Source organism: Protopterus annectens, chromosome 3.part0, assembly GCF_019279795.1.
Source record: "Protopterus annectens isolate FY-2018-M chromosome 3.part0, PAN1.0, whole genome shotgun sequence".
In the NCBI taxonomy this organism is placed as follows: domain Eukaryota; kingdom Metazoa; phylum Chordata; order Ceratodontiformes; family Protopteridae; genus Protopterus; species Protopterus annectens.
Genome location: NC_056731.1, coordinates 1,218,245,088 through 1,218,271,043, shown reverse-complemented (window position 1 = coordinate 1,218,271,043; position 25,956 = coordinate 1,218,245,088). Strand labels below are relative to the sequence as shown.

General features: G+C 41.0%; 1 protein-coding gene across 1 annotated transcript in view; it reads right to left on the bottom strand.

Moving 5' to 3' along the window:
* BMP6 (bone morphogenetic protein 6) overlaps positions 1 to 25,956 on the bottom strand; it is a 1,112,490-nt gene that overhangs the window by 59,841 nt on the left and 1,026,693 nt on the right. The gene's annotated exons all lie outside the window — the stretch shown is intronic.

The following is a 25,956-nucleotide window of genomic DNA, read 5'->3' as shown; positions in this document are numbered from 1 at the left end:
GGTTTCGTCTCAGGGTTTTTCAGAGCAGAGCCTTCCAATTGGAGTTTCTTTAACTGGAGGTATGGCTCTGGCTCCACTGTTGATCCAGAGGATTACAGACGTGTCTGTAGCCCCTACTCAGGTGGTTCATTCTCCATCTGCTTTTGACATGATGGAGAGGGTTCTCTCGATTCTGAGACCCTTGATGCTCTCATCTTCGGAATTCATCCTGGCTCCCTCTGTTTCTGGTCCAGATTCCACCATCCTGCTACCTCAGGGTCTCATACCGGAACAGCTTGATGTTTTCAAGTCCTCCCCAGAGAACCCCTTGAGGAGGTTCATCGAAAACATACATGTAAAAGGAGGCACATAACTTCCCACCAGAGTGTCTCATGGAAGAGACTGATTTGGAGGAAGGGGAGGGTTCCCCTCGATCACCCCCAGAGGATGTCTCATTTGGAGACATCATGAAGATTCTGTGACAGTGTGGGGAGTGGTCTGTCCAAAAACCCAACCCTGATGAGTTGGTGTACCTGGAGGCATTTAGCACAGGACTGTCTACTTCCTGGTTGCCCCCCCTGCAGATCTTCTGGTGGATCTTGTGACATCTCTGGCATGAAAAGAGCCAAACACAATGGAGCCTATTCCCAAGTGCCCTGATAAGGTCCACAGTACCCCCACAGACAAGCCACATTGGTCAATGGGACCCCCTTCGATGCATGGTGGTGGCAGCGGCCACCAAGAAGGAGCTCGCACAGGAGAGCTCCACGGTTCACCCGCCAGACAGAGAGTCTAGGATGTTGGACTGCTTTGAGAAGTGGGCCTATGCTTCAGCCACGTTCACTGTGCGTGCACTGAACTATATGGCACATGTTATTAGGCTTCAGCGAGACCTAGTGAAGGAGATCACCAAGTCTTCCCCAGGGCCCATATCGGTGGAGGATAAGATTTTCTCCTCCAGAATGGCCACCCTCCTCTCCATTACCAGCACCTCTATGCAGCTTCTCTCTCATGCTACAGAGTGTTCCACTAGAGCTGCCGGGGCAGGTGTTGCCATCAGCTGCAGGGCTTCCCTTACCTGGACAATTGACTCCTCTCCACCCCCTCCAGGTATCAATTCTACCAAGTCCTGGACTTTCTCATCCAAACCACCCACCAGCTGGGCATCATCATCAGTCTCAACAAATCTATCATAACCGGTTCAAGTTCTGGATTTTATTGGAGCCTGGTAAGACACCATTCAGACCAAGGCCTTCCTGACACCCAACAGACTTCACTCCCTCAAACAGCATGTCTTGTACATTCTTCAAGTTCTATCTCCTGCTGCAGAGTTGGTTTTAAGGGTATTTGGGTCCATGGCGGCCACAATCACCTTTGTCCCCACAGCTTGGTTACAGAGGAGGGTGATCCAATGGACTATGGCAGTCCAGTGGTCCTTTCTGGATCTACCACTGTTGCATCCTATTCATCTATCCCTGACATGCAAAGATTCCCTTCTTTGGTGGATTCAGCCCCCAGATCTTCTTCGTGATCACCCATTTATTCTCTCCACCCCTCTGACCACGGTGATCACAGACGCCTTCCTGTTCAGGTCGGCATTGATTGGGAAGGACAGTTAGACACATGGTCTTCTCTGGAGACCCAGTTGCATATCAACGTCCTGGAGAGGAGGGCAGTGCTATTGGCATTGCAATCTTTTCAGACCCATCTTCCTCTAGAAACTATTGCCATCCAAACAGACAGCATGTCATTAGTCTGATATATCAAAAAACAGGGCGAACCAGGTCTTATCCCATTTGCTGCAAAGCCATGAGATTGTCTGAGTGGGTGATCTCCACCGGCCATTTTCTGGTGGCAATGCACATTCTGGGGAGGTCCAACATTCTAGCAGACAGGCTAAGCAGGTCTATCCTGATGACTTACGAGTGGTCTCTGAATCCTTCAGTAGCGAAGCAGATCTTTCTAAACTGGGGTCATCCTTGCTGTGATATCTTCGCCTCTCCTTCCAATGTGAAGTGCAGTGAGTATTTCCCTCTAAAGCCCCTCTGGGGAGCTCCCCCAGAGATGCTGTAGTTCATGCTTGGCCTTCCAGTCTTCTCTATGCTTATCCTCCTCTGCCCCGATCTCAAAATTCATCCAGAAAGCACAATGGCTGGGGAGCTCAGTCATCCTCATTGCCCCCTTCTGTCCTTGCCAAGCATGGTTCCCTTCTCTGTGGCCTCATGTAGTGTGTCCTCTCTGGATGTTGGATCTGGTTCCAGATCTAATTTCACATCCCTCAGGGATCCCACATCCAGATCTGGCCAGTCTGTAGCTCACCGCTTGGCTGCTCCACTCCAGTTCCCATGATAGTTAGGACTCCCAGGTTATCTTCTCCAGTTAAGAAGATTTTGGTAGCGGAGATTTATTCCAGTAAATGGAAGCATTTCTCCATTTGGGCAGCTCAACAGGATTAGGATCCTTTCACTGCTCCAGTTTCTATCATCTTGGAGTTTCTGGCAAGCATTTTCTAGCAGGGTGCCAATTTCTCTGCAGTTAAAGTTCAATTGACAGCTATTTCTAACTTCCACATAGGGGATAATTCAGCTTTTCTAGCCTCTTCTAAGCTCTGCAAAGCCTTTTTGAAGGGTACTTTTCTTCTTAGGCCACCGATCAAGGATCCTACGCCTCCTTGGGATCTTACCTTGGTCCTTTAAGCTGTGGTTTCTTCCCCTTTTGAACCCGCTGCTTCAGTGATCTGCAATTCCTGTCTTGGAAGACAGCCTTTCTGATTGCTATTACTTCAGCTAAAAGGGTGTCGGAGCGTCAGGCCTTATCGATTAAGTCCCCTTACATGATTTTCCGTAAAGATAGAGTTTCTCTGTGCATTAATCCTTCCTTTTTACCTAAAGTGGCCTCAGCATCAAACATCAGTCATGTTATCAACCTCCCTGTTTTCTTTTTGAACTTTTAGAATAAAGGGGAGAATAAATTGCACCTGCTGGATGTTCATAGACAATTACAATTTTACTTAAACAGAACAAAGGCCTTCTGCAAGTCTGATCAACTTTTTGTTTCCTAATCTATCTCAGTTTTGGTGTCAAGGAGAAAGACATAGTGTCAGGTTGGGTTACTATGGGGGGGGCAGCAAACTTGATCTGAAAGGAGGAAGGAGACGGGCATTATGAGTAGGGGAGGAGCTCGGATCAGATGCAAGAGAAATGTGGCCGAGTCAGATCCATGTTCCCACAGGGTGAAAACAAATGACGAGCAACAACTCAGATGGAACGTTATGGTGAGTACATCATTTCTTTTTTCTTAGTATCTTTGTCAGCAGGCTATCTGTTAATGGGGTGCCAATCATTTGATTGAAAGCACTTTTATCAAGTTCTGAATGACAAAATGAAAAGTAGCAAAACAACTTTCGCAGAAAGTGAAGTTTTTTTTTTTCTATAATTGTGTGAGCCCTGAGTGGATATGTTTAAGTTTGCGGGGTAGGAGAGTTGCAAAAAGCTCATCACTGAGGTTTGGCAAAAGTTATTTCATTCCATTTCTGACAAAGGTTAAAGTACTGCAAAATGGGGGGAATCTCAGAACAAGAAAAGGAACACCTGCGGAATGGTAAACAGAAAATAAGGGATTACCTCGAAATGTGCATGAGTTTAGAAAGATTGCTGTTAAACAACTGTTTTTTGATGATAATTCTAGAACACAAAAACTTTTAACACAACGACTCAAGCAACAAAGTGGGAAGGGCTGTTACCAAGCTTTAGGAGTCTATAACAAGGAAGGTAACGAGATCCTGTAGAAGTATTAGAAATATCAAAAAATGTATGAAAGTTTGTATAAAGCAGAGAAATATGGAAATCAAGAAAAGGTACAAATGGAAATGCATATAGAAGAATTAAATATGCCAAGATTAGAGGTAGATGAGGCTCAATTACTAACAGGATAGGAAGAGATGAGATAAAAATGGCTATGTATAACCAATCTACAGAAAAGTCCCCAGGAATGGATGGTATTCCTGTGGAAATTTGGAAGCTAGGAGAGAAAAAAACTGAAAGATCTGTAAGGTTTTGTTTAACACTAATTTAACAGGAGGAGAAGTGCTAGCATCCTGGAAGAAAGAGGTGGTAATGGTAATACTTACAGGGATCCATAGGATCGAGCTTCATACAGGCCCATTTCAATACTAAACCATGATTATAAAGCGTTCACTTTTGTAATGGCTAAAAGAATGGCAAAAGTGATACCAAGATTGATAGATATGGATTAGTGTGGTTTTGTGGAGGGGAGGCAAACATTTGATAATATTAAGAGAACACTGATGATCCAGAGGGAAGCAGAATGTAAGAAAATACCACTGTTATTGGTGGGTCTTGATGCAGAGAAAGCATTTGTCAGAGTAGACTGGGACTTCATGAGTAGGGCAATGAAAGTATTTGGTTTCCCTGATACAATTATAAAGTTGATTAGGAGTATATATGAGGGATCAGAGGAGGAAATTAAAATAGGTGGGGTCCTCTGATAACTTCTGCTTTAGTAGAGAACTTCAGCAGGGTTGTCCACTTCCCCTTTGTTTGTATTATATTTAAAACCATTGGCAAAGAAAATAAGGGACTCAGAAATTCAAGGATATAATTGGCATTGTAGTCAGGAAAAGCTGGCTCTATTTGCAGATATTATTTTATACATGACAAAACAAGAAAAGGGACATTACAGTGGTGTGGAACATTTTAAGACGGTTTTATATCTTCTCTGGATACAGAATTAATGAAGCTAAAACAAAGGCAGTAGTGGTAAATTACATACCCACAAACACATTGGTCCAACAATATCCATATTTATGGGGACATAATAAAATGTATTTAGGAGTATTGATTAGAAATGACTATGTTGGGGCAACTAAAGGTATGTGGAAAGAGACTAAACAGAAGATAATACAAACATTGAGAAACTGGAAGCTTTGTTATATGGATACTAAGATACAAGCAATTAAAATGTTTGTAGTCCCTTTAGTCTTATACACAGATCAGGCATACTTTTATCAACCAGAGGAGAAACTGTGGATAGCAATTAAAATAGTTGAAGGATTGTATCTGGGAAGGGAAGACAGCAAGGGTCAAAGGGAATAAGATGATTCTTTTAGTAGAATAAGGTGGACTAGGATTACCCAATTTGGGGGGGTATTTTTGAGCAACACAGTTAAGGCTCTTATACATAGCACAAGCAGAAAACTATAATTCAAAGCAGAAAAGAATGACGATACAGGGGGAAGCTCAAGAAATAAGGAGAGATTGGGATTTTGGGAGCAGATTCTTAAGGAGACTAACAAATATCATACAGAGCATTATATTCATAAAATATTAGGGAGTATTCTAAGAACTAAATTAGCACGAGACTGGAGAAAAGAGATTCTGCCTATAGGGATGACTGTGGTTAGGGATACAGATAATAGGCAAGAGGGGACTGGAATTTATTGGAGAAAACTGGCAAAGGAACCAAGATATTGGGAGCAAATAACTAGAAAGGGAAAGGTAATAGAATGGGAAGAGGCCAAGAATGTATTTGGACTGCAGGTTAAAGATTACCTTCCCTATGAAGGATTGATATCAGAGTATAGGCAAAGGGAAAGAAATATGGGTGTTCTAAATGAAAGACCAGCACTGGTAGAGATTATAATAGAATCTAGAACAGAGGCTGCCATTAAAAGAGCCTTTAAAATATTGCATGATAATTATAAGACACAATCAGAGGAGCTTAGAAAGTTTTGGGAAGAGAGACTGAATAAGCAATTCACAAAGAGACAAAGGGGGTATATATATATTATATATATATATATATATATATATATATATATATATATGTATATCTCCCAAATATGCAACAAAGTCTAGAAGTTTCAGGATCTTTGCCTGAAAGTGTTTATATAGGTATTTTTATATCCCAAGTAGACTCCAAAGAATTTTTTCCTCAGGTGGCTAGCAAATGTTGGAGGTGCGATGGGCAAGAAAGAGGTGGTTGGGAACATATTTTTGGAGTGTAATGAGCAGGCAGATTTTAGGGATCCCCTGAGGGCCACTCTGTCGAAGATGCTGGGTGAGCAGACTGGATTGACTGGGGAGATGATATATTTGAGCTATGATACAGATTCAGAATTGCCTAGACATAGTAAAGCCTTGCTGAGTCTAATTATGATGGCTGCCAAAAAACAATTACTAGAAAATGGACATCAAAATCTAGACCAACTTTACGAGAAGTAGTGAATATAGTAACAGAGATAAAACAAAGAATGGGATCTTTAGAAAAGGGAAGGAGCAACTACATAGGAAAAAATGGGAATTGTGGAAACAATACATGCAGAGAAGGAATGAGGTTTAAGAGGCAGGATTTGAATGAGCCATGTAATGCTTAATTGACAATGACTGGATAGATAAGTGATGTATAATGTTTGTAACTACAGTGTCAGTGATGTCTGTGATGTATAATGTTTGCAACTAAAGTGGTAGCAATGTTTGTTTTTCATTTATATAAATGTAAGATTGCGTGTGTCATATGTGATAATTTAATAAAGATGTTTATTGAAAAAAAGACTGTAAACTAGTGATGGATGTGATACTTAAACCAGTTTATCACAATAAACATTTTTCTTTATTAACCTTTAAGAATCTGTTCTTCCTGCCATAACCAAATTCCTGGAAAATAGCCTGAAATAGGGAGGATTCCTTCCCATGCATACTAGTTTGAAACTCAAAACAATTTTTTAAGGTTCCTGTTTGCAGTTCTATTTGACCTATGTTATTACATCAGGAGGTTGCTGCAAAGTGTCTGGCTCAGTTTTATCCTAAGTGTCATTCACCTTAGTGCTTCTATATCTAGTTTCTTCATCTCAAGTTACTTTGAAACATGGGAGAGGCTCAGAAATCTGTTTCATCACATGAGCACAACTTTCAAGTCTCAAATAATGCCTTCTTTCAGGATTCTTTTTCTTGGACTTGGACTTGATTCAGTATTGGGGGTATTATTGAATCCTGTGATGGAAGTCTTTATGTCCGAGTAGAAATCTACCAAAATGAAATACTTAAGTAAAATTCTGAGGTCCAGTGTTGGTATATATTGTGATGACACTAAATGCAAGGTTGCAAATGAAGACATTTCACTGATATTAACAACTTACAGAATAAAGCCACAGATTCATTGGAACAAGAGACCTAACATTATGAACTAGCTTTGATGGGCCGTTTGGTTAGGAACATCATCTTTACCAATTACAACTGATATTTTTCTAAGCCCTGAGGCCACCATTTTTTCTGCTTTCGCCCCTACAGTTTGGATCCTAATTTTGGTGAAAAGTATCTGCTTTCACATGCTTCAGTATGAAACAGTAATCACCAATTACTGGCCAAGACACGCACACACCTGCATTGTTTTTACTGCCTTGAGGAGGAGCATGATAACAAGCAATGTCACAAGTGTTAGCAGTTCAAACCTACAACTTATAAATGCCATAAAGCAAAGCATCTGGCTTACTTTACTACCTGAAGAGGATGGTAGTAGTTGAAAAAAATGTTCAGACAAGTAGGAGATTCTTGCAAGCAGTTCCAGACATCAGCCAGAATAATCTCAAAGTCTGAGCTTGGCTAAGACCACTAGTCAGTACAGTAAGTCCATTTCAAAAATGACTGTCTGAACCCTTCAGGTCCTGACCTCATCCTCTGCTACCAAGGGCACAAATAATTGCAAGTCTTCTGCTTCTGTGTGTGATGATGGCTGTAGAGGGTCACCCTGGATTCCACTCTGTAGGGTCATTCTGAGGTGTGAATTCAGCTCAGACCTTCTAGCACCTTAAGGCCTGCCACCCTGATATTCTGGAGTGGCCTGTTTAGTTACCCATTCAAAGGTCAGGAGTTCTCAGAGCTGAATTCTTCACTTCTAGGGCTTCCTCCAGACCTGGCAAGGTCTTTCAGCTCCACATGATGGGGGAGTTTGTCATGTCATTTAAAATCAGGGCTTGTAGCTCAAGGCCTAGACATCAAGTACATTGTACAATGTCTAATTATAGCTTCAATTGTGAGCGCATGATCACTGATTTAGAGAACATGTCCCAGTACCTGTGCAAGACATTCCTCTCCATGCAGCACCTTCAGCAACAGAACTTCCACACACTGGTTCCTTGTCATCTGACACCCACCATGCATCTGTCATAGTCTCTCTGATGAGCAGGCTCACGCCTGGAGATAATGGGGGATGGAGGACTCTCTCTTACAGTACTCATGCTCTGAAGATCTAAAGACCATTGCTGTGATGCAGCCAAGAGCAGTGACTGCTTCTTTCCACTCTCCCATGATCTTGAATCTTATGAGATTCAACATCGACTAGCCTTTTACTCCCATTCCTTACAAAAAATTTAAAAATAAAAAAATAAACTATACATGGCTGTAAATATTATGTGGGGAGGAAGTTTTTTTTTTTGTTGTTGTTCTCTTCCTCCTTTGGCCATCAAGCTTTCCTGCCAAGCTGTTGACCTCTGTTAACCATGAGCAAGCTTATTCATTCCCTGAGGTGAGAGTCAAATGGACCAGAAACAGTGCCATACTTCACAAAAAGGATCAGTGTTTTTCTCTCCTTAAAGCCCTACTTCCCCTAAGCATGCTCATTGATATCCAAAGGATTGGAATTACAGCAGTCTTTTAGACTGATATACCAGACTCCAAGACCAGATCTTCCTTACAGTTTGTGTTCAGCTGTGCCTTTTAACTAGCAAGGCTTTCTATTAAATGGTGATATTTTATTTATTTATTTTATTTTATTTTACATTTATCCGGGAGGATCCGACTGGACACAGGTCCATTTTCAGCGGAGGCCCGGGGAGAAAAGCTCCATGTTACACTATTAGCATTTATACAATTCTAAGCAATTAACAGCTTTAGGTGTTACAATATTTAAAGTAGTACAAAAGTGAAAATTTACACAGCATGTGATGCATCTAGTAAAATGAACAATTAGTAGAAAACTAAAAAGTTTTTTTTTTTCATATACATTCTCATTCACAATACATTTATACATTTACATTTGTAGAGACATATAGATATGCTCACACCCACACATCAAAAGTATAGGTATTGAAGTAAGACCAAGATGAGAATAAGAAGAGCTCTGATGAGATTTATACCTTTCTCAGATACAGATTATATCCTTTATCAGGTACAGATTTTAATAGTGTAGAATACAGGTGTTAGTATGTTTTATCCTATCGTACTGATGCTGAGTTTGGAGGAATAAGCAAGGATATTAGCAGGGCTGTGTAAGGAAAATGATAGAGAGTAGCAGAATCCTTGCAAATCCAAAATGATTGGTCAAATAAGGTATTAATTTGAGGGAAATTGTGGATTTCCTAAAACTACAGGGGAGTCCCAATGAAACCCAAATCTGTTAGCTGTTGTCCCCAAACCCAGGAATCTGAGGTTACTGCTTTCCAAAGGGATCCCTAGGAGTCTTTAAAGTCAGATTTTGGTTTGTCCTGCCCTTTCTTTTTGGGAATTCCTTACCTTTCTTGCCAAGGAGATTTTTGAGGCCTGTGCAAAGGTGGTCCTGATTCAGTGAAGTAGTTGCTCTGAAATTTAGGAACACTGGAAAGAGGCAACTGTTCAAACCCTTGCATAGTATTACCCCTTTCATCTAATTTTTGGAAATTTTAGATATGCTGATGCATTATCTAAGGCAGCTGACACTGTTTCTGTTCTTAGAAGACACGCTTGGCTAAGGCTTCAGTCTTTCTTTGACTATGTAAGCCAAACTGCTTAACACTCCACTAGACAAAAATAACACATTTGACAACTCATCTGCTGAAAATTTCCAAAAATTAGATGGAAGGGGTAATACTATGCAAGGGTTTGAACAGTTGCCTCTTTCCAGTGTTCCTAAATTTTAGAGCAACTACTTCACTGAATCAGGGCCACCTTTGCACAGGGCTCAAAAATCTCCTTGGCAAGAAAGGTAAGGAATTCCCAAAAAGAAAGGGCAGGACAAACGAAAATCTGACTTTAAAGACTCCTAGGGATCCCTTTGGAAAGTAGTAACCTCGGATTCCTGGGTTTGGGGACAATAGATAACAGATTTGGGTTTCATTGGGACTCCCCTCTAGTTTATTTAGGGAATCCACAATTTCCCTCAATTCAACATCTTATTTGACCAATCATTTTGGATTTTTTTTATGGAATAATAGAATCTTTCCCCCCAGACATACAGGGAAAGGATTTTACTTCAGAATTTTACTGATTCATAGAAAAAGGGAACTTGATGACCAATCCTGGATCTAACTAATCTGAACATCATTCTAAAAGTTCCAAAATTCAAGATGTTAACCCTGAAAAATATTTCTTCTCTTCCCTCAAGATTTTAGTTGTAGATCTGAAGGATGCATACCTTATTCAGACAAAACACAGACAATTTTGATTTTGTGCACTAGGATATCACTTTTAATGTACTATTTTGTTGCTTGGCTTATCCACAGCCCCATTGGTTTTCATAAAATGTTTAGCACCTGCCATAGCTTTTTGCAGGCTTTAAGGCATCCATATCTATCATTACATAATTAATTGCTTGATTCACACAAGAGCAAGAAACCTTTTAGGCCTTACACATTTATAATCTTCTTAACTAGGATTTACTGAGGACATCAAAAAGGCTGTCCTAGAGCCTACCCATTCTTTAGTGTTTTGGGAACATCTTCCAGACACCTCTATCATTATGGCTTTCCTTCCTCTAGACAAGGCTTAGTTCCTGAGAATTTCTTTTCTATCTTGGAAAAATTTTCAAATTACCTCTCTAAGGGAGATATTGACAGCCTTAGCATTTATAACATCAACAATCCAAATGATTCCATGTGCTAGCCATCACAAGAGGAACATTCAATGGCAATTCAAATTGATTAGGGCTAAACATTGTCATTCTCTATCCTTTACAATTCTTCTCTTACACTTCATGAATAAGGACTTTCTTGGTGAACCAAACAGGTAGCAATCAATCACAGGGTCCCTTTTCTCATTTCTACACCCCAGCTGAAGGTAGCAACAGAGGCTTCAGATTTTGCATTGGGTACTTGTTCACAGGGTGTCAAATTTCAAGTAGTGTGGTCTATTCAAGACAAAAGCAAGTATATGAAAATCAAAGAGTTAATTGCTCTGATTCATGCCCTTCAAACTCATCATCTCTGGAACCAAGGACCAAAGACAAGGGAACAAAGTCCCGTTCCCTCTGCAGACTTGCTATGGTAACCTGGGGATAGCAATTTAATTCAACCTCTTTCTTCATCTGTCAGAACTAAGCACAATTGCAGACTGTGAGCACACCCAAGACAAACTCTTACAAATGGGTGTTGAACAGAGGGGTCTTCCTTCAGGTTGGCCACTACTGGAGCACTTCTCAGATAGCCAATTTGCCTACATTCTAAACAAACAGCTCTGGTGTTTTTGCACCAAAGCCCATTATGAGGAAGCCTGGAGAATGAGCCTCCTTTCATTTCCATGTCAATGAAAATTCCTATACACCTTCCCACCCCTTTCTCTCAAGATTCAGCAAGAAAAGATGTTGACCTCCTTTCTTCACAGACAACATTGGTACTCCATTCTTCATCTTACTTAAGACAGTCTTGTAAACTGTTGCTTGAACTAAATGCAGCATATTCTTGCATCTGTAAATACATATATGTTTTTGTAGCATATCCTTGTATCTATAAATGTTTTGTTCATTTTTATGTAATCCTATTCACCCAAGCTGTGCCTGCAAATGGTCCATTAAGATCATATGCTACCCTGTTACAAAATATAAAGTCTCCTCTAGTTACCATACTGGATGGAGTTGCTCATGCAGGAAATATCTTTCTCATTCATCCAAACCTCAAGACCTTGAATGTCAGGGTTTGGATGATGGGCTTTTAATTCTTTTCAGGCACCTTTGCTCTGAGGACGTGCTACAGGTATGAAAGAAGGCAGGGACGCCTGTTAGGAGAAAGTCTTATGTTTCTAAATGGAAGAGATTTTCTATATGGTTTCACAAAAGAGGACAGAACCCATCTCAAGAATCCCTGTTATCAGATATTTGTGTGAGCTGCTCAATGTGAGCCTAGCTTTCACTTCCGTTAAAGTGTATTCTTAGCTAGTCTGAGTAGTGATCCACTTTTTCTTCATGTTATGAGGTCAAACACTCTTAAAGGTGTCCTCCACATCAGACCTCTAGTAAATTTATTTCCTTCTCCTTGGGATCCAATTATGTTCTGGAAACATAACCTTATCTCACTTTGAACATACTGCCTCTGCTTCCTTAAATAAATTAACATGTCCAGCAGGAAAATGATTGTCTGTGGGACCTGGGTATTCAAGCTCCTATGCAGAGGAGGAAAAATGTCCACAAATAAAATACCCTAGGGAAGCCAAGAACAAATGGATGACCAGGTAGTCTGCTTTAATAAAGGTACGGTGGGATGTCGGTGAAGAAGCTGGGCTACCAGTAAAGCCTTGAGAAAGGCTGCTCGTACCCGAGCGCTTGTGGTTGAAGGCTGAGTAAAAGCCTTTAGAAAGGCTTCGTATACAGGTCATAGTTCCGGCTGGTCAGGTCGTCTGGTGAGAGGAACCGCTAGTTTGGCAGCTAGAAATCAAAGATGAAACACACAGAAAAACAGGCAAAACAATGTAAATGTGGCTCAGCTAAGGAGCTCTGCTCACCGTGGTGGCAAAAAATCAACATAGTCGAAGTTCAGATTCTAGAAGGTCTTACTTTATTGAAGTAAAAAGTACCAGAAGTACAATCACCATTGAAGCTTAGTTCCTTAATGGAAAGAGTGATCCTGAGGATTTCCTTTTATAAGAGTACCTGGGGGTGTGTCAGTGGGAGCCAATTAAGTGTGGGTGAAAAAAACCTTTATTGTGATTGGGCACAACAACTTGACATCACACCTTACAATCTGATAGGTTAGATACCTTGAGCCAGCTCATACGTGGTTAGTAGAATCACTCTAAACCTACAATAGTGAAGTTCGGAGATTAGCTAAAATTAGCTAAAAAATGTAGTTAACTAAAAATAGTCTTGCTGGAAAAAAAATCAACCCTTGCTGGTGCAATACATTGCTAGGCTACACTTTTCAAAATCTTTGTCAGGATGGTGGACGACCTAAAAGAACATAATAAGCAAAGCCAAGTGTACTAGAGAAATAGCAACAACATGTATGTAAAATAACATGTATGTAAAATAAGAGCTGGCTCAGGGTATCTAACCTATCAGATTGTAAGGTGTGATGTCAAGTTGTCGTGCCCAATCACAATAAAGGTTTTTTCACCGACACTTTATTGGCTCCCACTGACACACACCCAGGTACTCTTATAAAAGGAAATCCTTAGGATCACTTTTTCCATTAAGGAACTACGCTTCGATGGTGATTGTACTTCTGGTACTTTTTACTTCAATAAAGTAAGACCTTCTAGAATCTGAACTTCGACTACATTGATTTTTTGCCACCACAGCGAATAGAGCTCCTTAGCCGAGCCACATTTACATTGTTTTGCCTGTTTTTCTGAGTGTTTCATCTTTGATTTCTAGCTGCCACACTAGCGGTTCCTCTCACCAGGCGACCTGACCAGCCAGAACTACGACCTGTATATGAAGCCTTTCTAAAGGCTTTTACTCAGCCTTCAACCACAAGCACTCGGGTATGCGCAGCCTTTCTCAAGTCTTTACCGGTAGCCCAGCTTCTTCACTGACATCCCACCGTACCTTTATTAAGGCAGTCTACCAGGTCATCCATTTGTTCTTGGCTTCCCTAGGGTATTAAATAAATTAACATGGAAAATATTTTTCTTAGTGGATTTAACCTCCAACAAAAGAGTTTCTGACTTGCAGATTCTCATGTGCTCTCCTCCTTTCTTAGTATTTCTTAAAGACAGGGTTACCCTCAAATCTAGCCCTTCTTTTTTATACCTAAAGTTACACAGCTGTCTCTAAGTCAATCCATCTTCATGCCTTCTTAAACAATCTTCAAAATAAAGGAGAGAGAATTTTGCACTTGTTGGATGTCCACAGACAGATGTTCTATCTAGGAAAGACAAAAAAAATTGTCAGAAAACCTGATCAACTTTTTCCCTCTTATGAAAGGAAAAAGGTCCGATCACTAAACAGACCATTTCCAGGTGGTTTTCCCTTTCCATTTCTTTCTCCTTCTCTTACCATGACAAATCCCTTTATGTACAGGTAAAGGCCCATTCAGCCAGAGCTATGGCTTCTTCTAGAGCTTTCTTCAAAGGCTTTGATTATAAGGACTTTCTAGATGCAGCTATCTGGTATTCTGTTTACAATTTTCACAAAACACTACAAGATAGATGCTTTTTCTGGAACTACAGCTGGTCTTGCCAGAACCATTTTTAGGGCTTTCTGTACTCCAGCTCAATTACTTCAGCTGCCACCCCTTCCTCTTAAAAGCTTTGAGAATCACGCAATAGGTCAGGAATACTATAACAGTGATGCATTGAAGTACATAGTACAGTTGTGTAAGATTACCGTAACAGTAGATGCAAAAACTCTGTATCCATGAACTACCACATAGGCAGTAGTCTACTTAACACCAAAAGTTTGATAAGAGACCTTGGGACACAGGTGAGGTGGACAATAGTCTCTCCTTTGATGATCATATCCCCACAGTAGTCAGGAAATCCTTCTACGTGGCACACCTCATCACAAAAGGTTTCTCATCCAGGAAAAAAAGAGGTAATTTTTCCCCTCTATTCATCACTCATTAGGCCCACTATAGAGTACAACGTCCCTTTTGGTATGTACCTCACAAGACATCTACAACAACTGGAAAGGCCACAGAAATATCTCACAAAGAGGATTACCGGCCTCAAATAGATGCCCTAAGCAGACTGTATTAAAAAACTCCAGCTTTACTCTGTCGCATATCGCCTACTCAGAGGCGATCTCTGCCTAACATACAAAGCTATGTCAAACCCAGAGCTGTTGGACATGCTCCACGTAAAGAAATCCCAATCCCTAGAGCATGTAGCTCAGAAAAATCTTGATTGAATGGGAGATAGAAAATTCACCCCGGGGATCACTTCTGTGGCTCTGCTTGACAGGGGCACAGGAAAATAATTTTCTTGGTTGGCAAAAGCCAGGGTACCATCTGGCTAGACTTATATAGGCCCTAGGGCCAGTAGCCTAGTACCTACCTTTGAACCTATGTACTCCCTTCCCCTTTCTTTACTGGTCGAGGTGGATCTTATTCTGCTTTTCTGTCCATATTCTTATGACTTTCTCTGTCCTGTTTTATAGTAGCCTGTGTCTTGTTTCTCTGGAGCAAGAAAGCTCTGAGGATTGTCATGCTGATACATCCCTTAACTACTTGCACTTAGTTTTGTGTGTAGGTTGTTGGTAGGACATTGGACACGAGGAAGGTACTTAAGCTTTTATAGACTGACCAGACATATGGTATCTATGGCAGGATATGTTCCATTAGTCAGGAATACTGTATCAGTGATCTACTCAGACAGTTACTGTTTTGCGAAGATCTTGTACAACTGCACTTCACAATTACAAAATAAAAATAGGTGAGAGGGAAATGAATTATAAAATCTTCTATATATCATGATGAGATATTAGAATCAAGGTAAAGAATAAAAGTGAATACCATGGAGCAAATGATCTATTTTTATTTTCTATTTTCCTATATTTGGAGAGCCACATAACTTCCAAAGGTATATTATGGAGGAACATGAATTTTGGTAGACAGAATGACAAAAATTATTACATACCAATTGTGGTAATAATGTGATAAGTTAAGACACTTTTCACCGTACTATAAAGTGTAGTTAGTGGTGATTACTTAGTACTGCTATGTTATGGATATGCCACTTGAGAAAAAATTCTGTGTCACAGTGTTGTGAACATTTCTATAAATCTATCACTTTGTAAACATGTTTTCTGCTTCTATGGCATGTTAACTTGGTACTGATGAAAGCTGCGACAAGAAAAAAACTAAAATATATATATATATATATATATTGTTAAAAGCTTCAGTGGAAGGGTAGGGAGCTCCTAACACGATGGCCATGGAGACAAAGTTACTTCACTGGGAAAAACCTTAATCAGTCAAGCTATCAGTTTATCTGTGGTTTCTAAGAAAAAAAAGGAGAAATGAGGTTATATCTCCTTCCCATTCAGAAGGGAAATGTGCATCCTAGAAGTGGTCCACAGACAATGGTTTGACATTCAGCAGTTTTATTTCCAAGAAGTGAACAAAATGATTGAGTTTATTAAGCTTCTGTGATCCTATCCCTGGGATTGCATTTTGAATACTGTGCCTGCCTCAGACCTTCTGGAAGCGGGCAACTCAGGAGACTAAGGTCCCTCCATTTTGCTTGGTGGGAGCAGAACAGGGAGGATGTAGTGGATTTGTTCTCCATCCCCTGGCTTAGGAAATTCCTATAAGCCTTCCCTCCATTTTTTCTTGCTGTGTGCATCATCATAACATTCAAGAAAAAAAGAGAGCAATACTAATTCTCCTCACCTCTGGTAGAAAGGAAAGTCATGGTTTCAAGCATTTGGATCCATGGAAGTACAGGAAACTCTACTGGTTCTTACCAAGGACATTCCCCCAGCTCACAGTTGGGTTGATACCTGACTTCACCTGTAGGTCAGCCTCCTGATGTGGATGGAGCTCCTGAGCCTACCAGATCTCCTGTCAGATATCTTGGAATTTGCTGAAGCTACTAGTAATATTTTCATTTGGCAGGCACATGGTCTGCAAGAAAAATAAATCAGCTATTATAGGTGCTATAGGGCATGAAGTCTTTATTAATGTTTAGTGAACTGTGCACAGTAGACATTACCAGATTTGTTGCCTTCTTCTCCCATAATAATGCTGAACAATAACATTTTCATTATCCATTCTGTACTTGTCATAAGTTCATAATAATCCTCATTCCACAATGTTTCTTTACCCGTGTTTTAACTTTGCACGGTATAACTGTTCTGTCACCTTTTCTGTGTTTCTAATAATGACATTATTAAGAGGATTATGAGCGGGTCGCTGATCACAACCAGCTTATTATTTGAGGCATGGATGCCAAGAAATGAACCTTGAGAGTGAAGCTTGAGAAGTGAATTTTGGCATGCATGACAAGAACAGGTAATAAAGGGTTATGGTCAGAGACTCAATCATAATTCTTTGTAGTGGATGGAGCATTTAACTATGTACTACTAGCAGCAGAAAAAAACACTCAAGGTTTTGCCAGCTTTCACAGCTGTAAAGCGCTTTGCAAATACTGTCAGAAGTGCAGTATAAAATATGTTGCATGTTTACACTCACATTACCATGTGTCTCAATTGTCCAGATTTTCATCTTATAGATTTGGTCTGGTCCTCATAAAATCTGTGGTTTTCTGACAAATCACTGAGGACTGAAGTCACTAAATAATGACATACATTGGAGTCTCAGTCTTTGTGTCCTTCAGAAAAGAAGAGTAACACAAATCCTACTATTCTATCATTTTTCCAATTTTATAAGTCAGGGACACGTTACCTGCGCAGGTAGTAGGCAGAAAATTTGCTGCAGTCATTTTCTGGGCAGTACTGGCAGATTTGATGGCATAGCATGAGACCCAACCTTAATCAGGGGAGTGCTTAACATTTGTTAAGATCGGGTCTGACACTATAGCAGCACTTAACTGCTTTGTCTTTTTTGGATAGCTGTGTGTAATGACCACGTTCCATGTACTACATCAAACTGATTGTCTCTGAAAAAGAACAACTATGAATGCAGCAAGCTTTATTTAAAAAAACAGTATGTACTACTTGTTCAAAAGATCTACTGTTTTATTTACATGGAATAAAGATAGATGAACTTTACTACTTAGAAGGTAAATTCGTATCACTGACTGGGGTACATACACACGTGTAGTGGTAATTTTCAAGGGGGTCTCTAGGTGAAAAAACACACAGTTATTCAGACATGTATTGGACATTGAGTTACTCTAGCAGTCCAAGCCAAGGATGGCATAAGTAAAAAGAAACATATTGGTAGTGGGAGAAGCAACACTTTGCTGTTTGATGACTAGAGCAGTATTAAATAGGACACACAACCAATGTGATATAGCATGCAAGGAGGGCAGGCTAGTTCAGCTAAGTAAATGCACACTCATTCATGCAATGTAGTGACACAGTGGCAAATTGCACTCATCTAGTAGAAAAGCAACAGCAAAATCATTGGAGGAATGCACAAGCGCCAATCATGTTAATCATATAAACGGGGAGGAAATGAGGCAGTTAGGAATGTAGGAAAAGAGAGAACAAGCAACCAGAGGTGAAAGGCAGAAGGGTAACCATAAAGCATGAAGTGTGTGTGTGTGTGTGTGTGTGTGTGTGTGTGTGTGTGTGTGTGTGTGTGTGTGTGTTGTGGGGGGGGGTTATCAAGGGAAAGAACTCTTTTTTTTTCCTTTCTTTTACAGAAAACAAATATGCAGAAATTATAGTGATGAAAGGTTGTATGTGGGGGCAGGGAAGATAGCAGGGGCAGAGAGACTAGTATAAAACACTAACTTGGACAAGTGAGAGGAACACCCAAAAAGTTGAGAAGGGTAGTAGGGAGACAGACATAGACACCTAAAAGATTGGAAGAATAGTGGATGGAAAGAGGCATACAGAGGTTAGACAAATGGTGAGGGGGAGGTTGGATAATTAACAAGGAATGTGGAATGGTAGATAAAGAAGAGAAAGCACCAGGATGGCAATAATGTAGGGTCAGCATAGTTGGATGCTATGCTAGCTCAGAAGGCAACAGAATCTGACATCACTTACTTGGGTGACCAATGTTATGGGCTGATTGCTCCCTCCTGCCAGTCATGTGACTACAGAAGTTATGCCAGAAGATGCGCCACTTTGGTGAGGTGAGCAAACAGCTGCATATGCACTTCCACAGCCATCAGCCTCTGCAAATTATGCTGGAAGATCAAGGCAGAAGACCCTTCAGGATTACTTAAAGAAGGGTGGTGTCTGCCTCACCCTGAGAAGCAGTCAAGAAGGACACTAGCATGACCTCTACAAGTGTCCTCCAAACAAGAAACCAACATCATCCTGCTGCGAGGCAACACTGGTGGCCACTGATAACCTATTTCGAGAGGCTTCAGCCAGCATAGACCAGTTAAAACATGGCTTCACCTCCCCCACCTCTCTTACAGCTGGATCTGCAAAAGGATGACACAGTAGAGGGGAAAAATATAATTACATTTACTACAAAAACAGTCACAGTTGTACATTGGACCATTGCTTATGACATACATTGCAATGCTGGGTAATCATGCCCTTTATCTGCTACTTCCAACCATGCTGAGCTTGCACTCTACCTTTGGAAAATACAGTATGCCTTCCTAAGTGTACACATAAAATAAGAACAGTATATTTCTGCCTGTTTTTCCCTAAACTCTGCCTCATACTGGTGAAACAGGTCAGGGTGTCACCACTTCAGGTCACTATAGTAGTGTTTACCCGAACCACTGACATCACTGAGCATCCTAAAAAGTTCATGCCAGGTTTCACTTTCTTCAAAGGCCTATCAAATTGCTGTAGCAGCTGCTCTTGAAACACCTATAAAGAAAGAAAAAAATCTTACTGTTTCTGGCACAACAAACTGGACCTCTGTGCATAGACATATTGTAGAGTATGTGTTACACAACATAGAGAGCTTTGCTGTGCCATTACTGTATCTCCTTAACATTGAACTGTGGGTCTATGAATGGTTATAGCATGGCACCCATGGTACTACAGGTATACACATGCACAAGCATGCTGGTCACATACCTTGTGCTTGCTATGATATGCATGGCTACCACCAGCATGTCTGAGTAGTGCAATGTGTTATGAGACACGTTCAGGAACTGTGGGACTAAATAGCCTTATTTCCCATGCTACTTGGCCTTTCATGGCTCAATATTAAGCATCTGTGCCATTGTATTGCAATGCCACTCATTACCATGCAGCTGTGTAATGCATGCATTTCAGTAAGGATTTAGCAGAATTCCAGCTAAGTGCTCTTCCTTTCAGATGTCTGGCTTGTGGAACCAAAGGGGGATGATCCAGTGAACTGTCCACAATGATAGTCTCTCATTTCTGTATTCATATGACATTTTTTCCAAAAGGGAACCTTGAGCATGTTTGATGAATTCCCATTTAGCTGATGCATCCTGTGGTATGGAGCTGCTGTTTGAGCTTTAGAGATTTGTTTCTGGTACGTGTGTACATATGGATTTGGTTATGATTCTTCTGAGTGGTGTATAAATGATGTTCAGTGTTCATCTGTGAGGTATTTTGAGTGAAAGTATGTGTGTCTTTGTATTCAAGTGTACTAGCAGATGAGTGCAGGTAAGAGAGTTTAACATGAGATTGGTGAATAGTGGGTTTAAACAAGTATTTCCTTTTCATAGTGTTTTTTTATCTTGGAGTAAGTTTATATAAATCTGCAGGGGTGTTGGGGAGCAGCCTCACACATGGAACAAATGTATATATATATATATATATATATGTGTACACATATGGATCCCATTTAGTTAACCGAAAGTACAGTTAACCGAAACCCAATTTGCCGAGACCACTTACGTGAAAATGCATTTCTCCAAAACCTCAAAATGCCGAAGCACAAAACACCAACATGAAACCCTAGTCAGACTCTAACACAAAACAACACACATCCGTAACTTTTGCAGGGGGAAAGCCCCCCTGCACCCCCTGAAACTTATATATACCAACTCAGAGATCACACTGCAGTGAAAGCAAGGGTAGATTTCTCAATCTACACTGCAGTATGATCTCTATTTAAAAGTTCTACAAACCGCAAACTAAACAAATCCAATAACGGACATGCAAAGTCAGTGAAGACCCAGTTTATTACTCCACAAAGCTTTCGGGAAAAGTCCCTTCTTCAGTGTGTATGCATTAGTTAAAATCAACAGTCACTTTATACAATTCAAAAGTACAACAGCCCAACAGAAAAACACATTCAATCAATCAATTGTGGTGCAGCTAAAATTTTATAGCCATATAGCACCTATGCATATAAAAGCTGCAGCATATAAAACATACATACAAAACCATACCTATAAAAAGTAAGCCTCTGGATGCCCCACTGGGTGCCCCCCACTCTTCAAAAACCTCTCCAGTGTACCCCTCTGAAGAGGTTATGCAAGAGGAAGCATTTAGAGTCTCCAGAGGAGGCTGTCACCTCAGATACGGACCTCAATGAAGCCAAAGGGTCCCCACTGTCACCTCCTGATGATGTCTTCTTTGGAGACATCTTGGAAATACTTAAACAGAGAGGCAGCTGAAAGTCCACCAACCCTTCAGTGGAGGAGTCTGTGTACCTGAAGGCTTTTGGATCTCACCCTTCCTCAACTTGGGTGTCTCTACCTTTACACAAACTTATGGATTTAGTTTCCCGAAAGGTGTGGGAATCTCCAGATTCTGCGGAACTGGTTCCTCTGAGACCAAATAAGTTCATTACCTGTCCTTTGGAGAAAAATCTTCTAACTAAGGGAATCCCAGTAGATGGTATGGTGGTGGCAGCAGCCACCAAGAAGGAACTCTCAGAGACGTATTCTTCTGTTCATCCACCAAACAAGGAGTCTTGCACGATGGACAGATATGGAAAACAATTTTTTTCTTCAGCGGCATTTGCTCTTAGGTCTGTGAATTACCTGACTCATTTTATCAGATTGCAGAGAGATCTCCTGAAAGAACTAGGAGATACCCACCAAGTTTTAATAGTTGAAGAGGTATCAGAGAAAGTTTCCTCTCAGCTCTCTACCTTAAATTCAGTGGTCAACTCCTTCATGAGACTGATTTCTTATGCAGTGGATGGAGCGAGCAAAGCAGTGTGTTAAAGGATTTCCCTAAGGAGACATTCCTGGATGTGGTTGTGTGACTTTGTGGAGCCCTTTAAATCTTCCTTTGTGAATACCCCATTTGATGGTTTGTCCCTTTGTGGGCCCAAAGTCAAGGACACACCAACCAGGTGTGAACAAGAAGGAAAGACTCTCTCTGCCATAAGAGTCTGTTTTTCCCTGCCTACCAGACCTTACCCCAAAGGTCAGAAAGGTAGTGGGAAAAATGTGGTTTCAAAAATCCCAGAGAGCTTTCCAGGACACATGTAGTGATTCTTCCCCCAGGGGCAGAGGGGGAAGTGGTAATGGAAGACACCGACCATATGGCAGAAGGGGTCTGCAGAATCAGGGTGACTGGGAATCCTTCTTTGGTAAGCCCTTTCAGTGCACCCTGAAGGGTGGCCCACCTGTCCATCTCTGGAGGCAGTCGGGGGCCGCTTATCTTTGTACCCAAAAGCCTGGCTAACAATAACAAAAGACAAGTGGGTACAAAGCATCATATCCAGAGGTTACTGCATACCATTTTCCTTCCCTGTCCCAAACATAAAAAAATCATCCCGGATGTTCCACCCAGTCAAAGGGAACAGACAACTCTAGAAATTCAAAAGTTGCTAGACAAAAGAGTCATCCAAACAGTCCCCACAGAACAAATAGGATCCGGAACTTACTCAAGATTCTTTTTAGTTCCAAAGAAAACGGGACTGGAGACCAGTTCTGCATCTCAGCAACCTAAACAAATCTGTAAGAAAGTCCAAGTTCTAGATGGCAACACTGCAGTCAGTTCTCCCTTTTCTAGGGCAAGACAATTGGATGTGCTCGATAGACCTCCAGGATGCGTACTACCACATAAAAATGGACAGGCAATCCAGGAGACACCTGCTCTTTTGGCTGGGAGCCAGCCACTGCCAGTTTTGAGCTCTGCCCTTTGGCCTCACTACAGCCCCCAGAGTGTGTTCACCAAGTGTATGGCAGTAGTCACAGCTCACTTGAGTTGCCTACGATTCTGAGTGTTTCCATACTTAGATGACTGGCTCCTAACCACCACCACTGAGCATCTACTAACAAAAGTGAGACACACCACCTTGCAGCTCTGCTCTCACCTAGAAATCACAATAAACTATGAAAAATCTGCCTTGCTGCCATCTCAGTGAATCATTTTTATAGGAGCAGAATTAGATACAGCAAAGATGATGGCCAAACTTCTTCCAGAAAGAGTAAAAGTCCTACAACATCAGGTCTTAAATCTTCATTCCAAGAAAAAAGTGCAAGCAAGGACAGTTCTCAAAGTCCTGGGAACCATGGCAGCAGCAATAACCTTGATCCCATTAGCACATTTGCACAAGAGAATTCTTCAGTGGTTACTGCCCACTCAGTGGTCCATGCAAGAGCTGCCCATGTCCAACAATATATTGATAATGGAATATTGCAAAAAAGACCTCTGTTGGTGGCTTTACTCCACTCATGTCATGCTAGGTTGACCATTTGTACTTCCCCAACCACTAGCCACAGTGACTACAGATGCTTCTTAGATAGGGTGGGGTGGGGGGGCATTATCTGGGAAAGACAGTCCAAGGCACTTGGCAGGATCACAAGGCCCATTTGCACATTGATGTCCTAGAGATGAGAGTGGTGCTTTTAGCACTGCAAGCATTCCAGGACTCTCTTTCGCTGGGAACTATTGCAATACAGACAGACAACATGTCAGTTGTATGGTACATAAACAAACAAGGAGGAACCAGATCTTACCCCCTTTGTCAGGAGACCCTGAGAGTATGGCCCTGGGCAACCTCCTCCCAGTGGTTTCTGATAGCAATGCACATCCTGGGGAAACCCAATGTGATTGCAGACAGACTCAGCTGAGCGATTCTAATGCCTCACGAGTGGTCCCTAAAACAGGAAGTGGGGCCAGCCTTGCTGCAACCTTTTTGCCATATCCATGAATGCCAAATGCAGCAGCTACTTTGCCCTGACCCCCCCTCCCCCCGGGGAAGTCACCAAGGGTTGCACTTATACATGATTGGCCCTCAGGTCTCCTCTACACCTTTTCTCCCTTTCCATTGATACCCAAAGTTCTTCAGAAAGCCAATTACTTGGGAAGGGACTTAATACTCATCACCCCATACTGGCCTCATCAAATCTGGTTCTCCTTCCTGTGGCCTCATCTCCGGGAGAAGCCATGGATTCTGTTCCAAACCTTCTGACTCATGCGTCAGGAATGCTGGATTCACAATACAATCTCGAAGTACTGAAATGTCAAATTTCAGTATTTCGAGACTGAATAGTCGAAAACCCACATACACAAAAACCCACAACCACGACCATTCACACACGCGCACACACACACACACACACACACACACACACACACATAATCACACACACATACACCTACCTAACTAAACAAACATAACAACACACAGAAACACACCTAACCTACCTATAAGCGGGGGGCAAACTCTCCTGCACCTCCCCCACCCCCTACTTATATATTCTAACTCCGAGGTCGCACTAATCACACAAAAAAACACCACCGCACACACTCACACACACTAAAATCCCTACCCAATATCCTCAAACAAACAACACTTACCTGAAACCCCAGATAAATCCACAAACCGCACCATACGTAATGAATGCGACACCACGATAGCGGCGGATTCTACACTTCCGGATTTGGCATAGTGTAGTTTCAAGTAACTGCACTTTCCACTATTCGGTCTCGACATACTGAAATTTGAGATTTCAGTACGTCGAGATTGTCTAGTGTATCTGGAATGCTCCATCCCTCCCTTCAAATTCTCAAGTTGACAGCTTGGCTGCTCTGATTCCAACCACAGCCAGGCTCCCTAATCTTTCTTCATCAGTAAAACACATCCTAATTTCTTCTCATAAGGCTTCAATGAGAAAGTTATATAGAAGCAAATGGAGGAGATTCTCTTTATGGGCTTCTCATAAACATATTGATATGGTCCCATTCTAGGGTTCTTTGTGAAACTATTCAATGAAGGTGCAGTTGCAGCTACTATTAGAGTTCGGCTAGCAGAGATACCCAGTTTCCATTTAGATTAATCAGGTCTCAATATTATGTCTCACAGTCTATGCAAAGCTTTTCTTAAAGGTGCTTTTTTATTAAGACCACCTATTAAGGACCCTCCAGCACCATGGGACTTGAATTTTGTCTTATCCCGTTTGATTTTTCCCCCTTTTAAGACAGCATCATCCTGTGATCTCAAATTTTTAACTTGGAAAACTATTCTTTTGATAGAGCTGCAAGCTTGTCAATAAAGCCCCCTACGTGCTTTTTCACAGAGAGAGTATTCTTATGAACAAACCCTTCCTTTTTACCCAAAGTATGTTCAGAATCTAATTTGGATCGGATCCGAACCCAACCTAGTAAGAATGAAGGCAAGATGGGCAACACACATGGAATGTTATGGTGAGTACATAAATAAATGGGACCCACATATATATATATATATATATATATATATATATATATATATATATATATATATATATATATATATATACATACATTAGATGTGTTCTAAAAATATGGCAGTGAGATCAGTAAAGCCCTTTTTAGCATGCAACAATCAGTTGAACAGTCACACTTTGATGCATCGTTAGTTCCCAAATAAGATAGAAATAATCATTCCCTACATATACAAACTGAATATTTTTTTCATAAATGTAACCTGAAAATTATAGTTTCTGTAATCATCTGTTGAGCACTTGGTGCACATATACAACTGCATCATGTTCATACAGGCTGATCAAATTTTACCATAGCAGGGATGTAGGATTTATTTCTTCTTCACCTATACCACAGACTATCACTGCAGCATTTGTGACTGTTGACATTTTTTTTCTGTGAATACTTCTTGAGATGATTATCCAACTTTCTTCAGCAATATTATTGTTTAACTTAGAAACTTTGAATATGTTTATGGGGTTCAGAATTGTCAGAGCTGTCAAGCTGAGTTTGGAAATCCATCCATACAGCCATTCACATTTATAGTTGACTTCTATGTCTACCATGTGAACAGCCACCACTGTTCACAGAGTCACACGAGTTTAATAG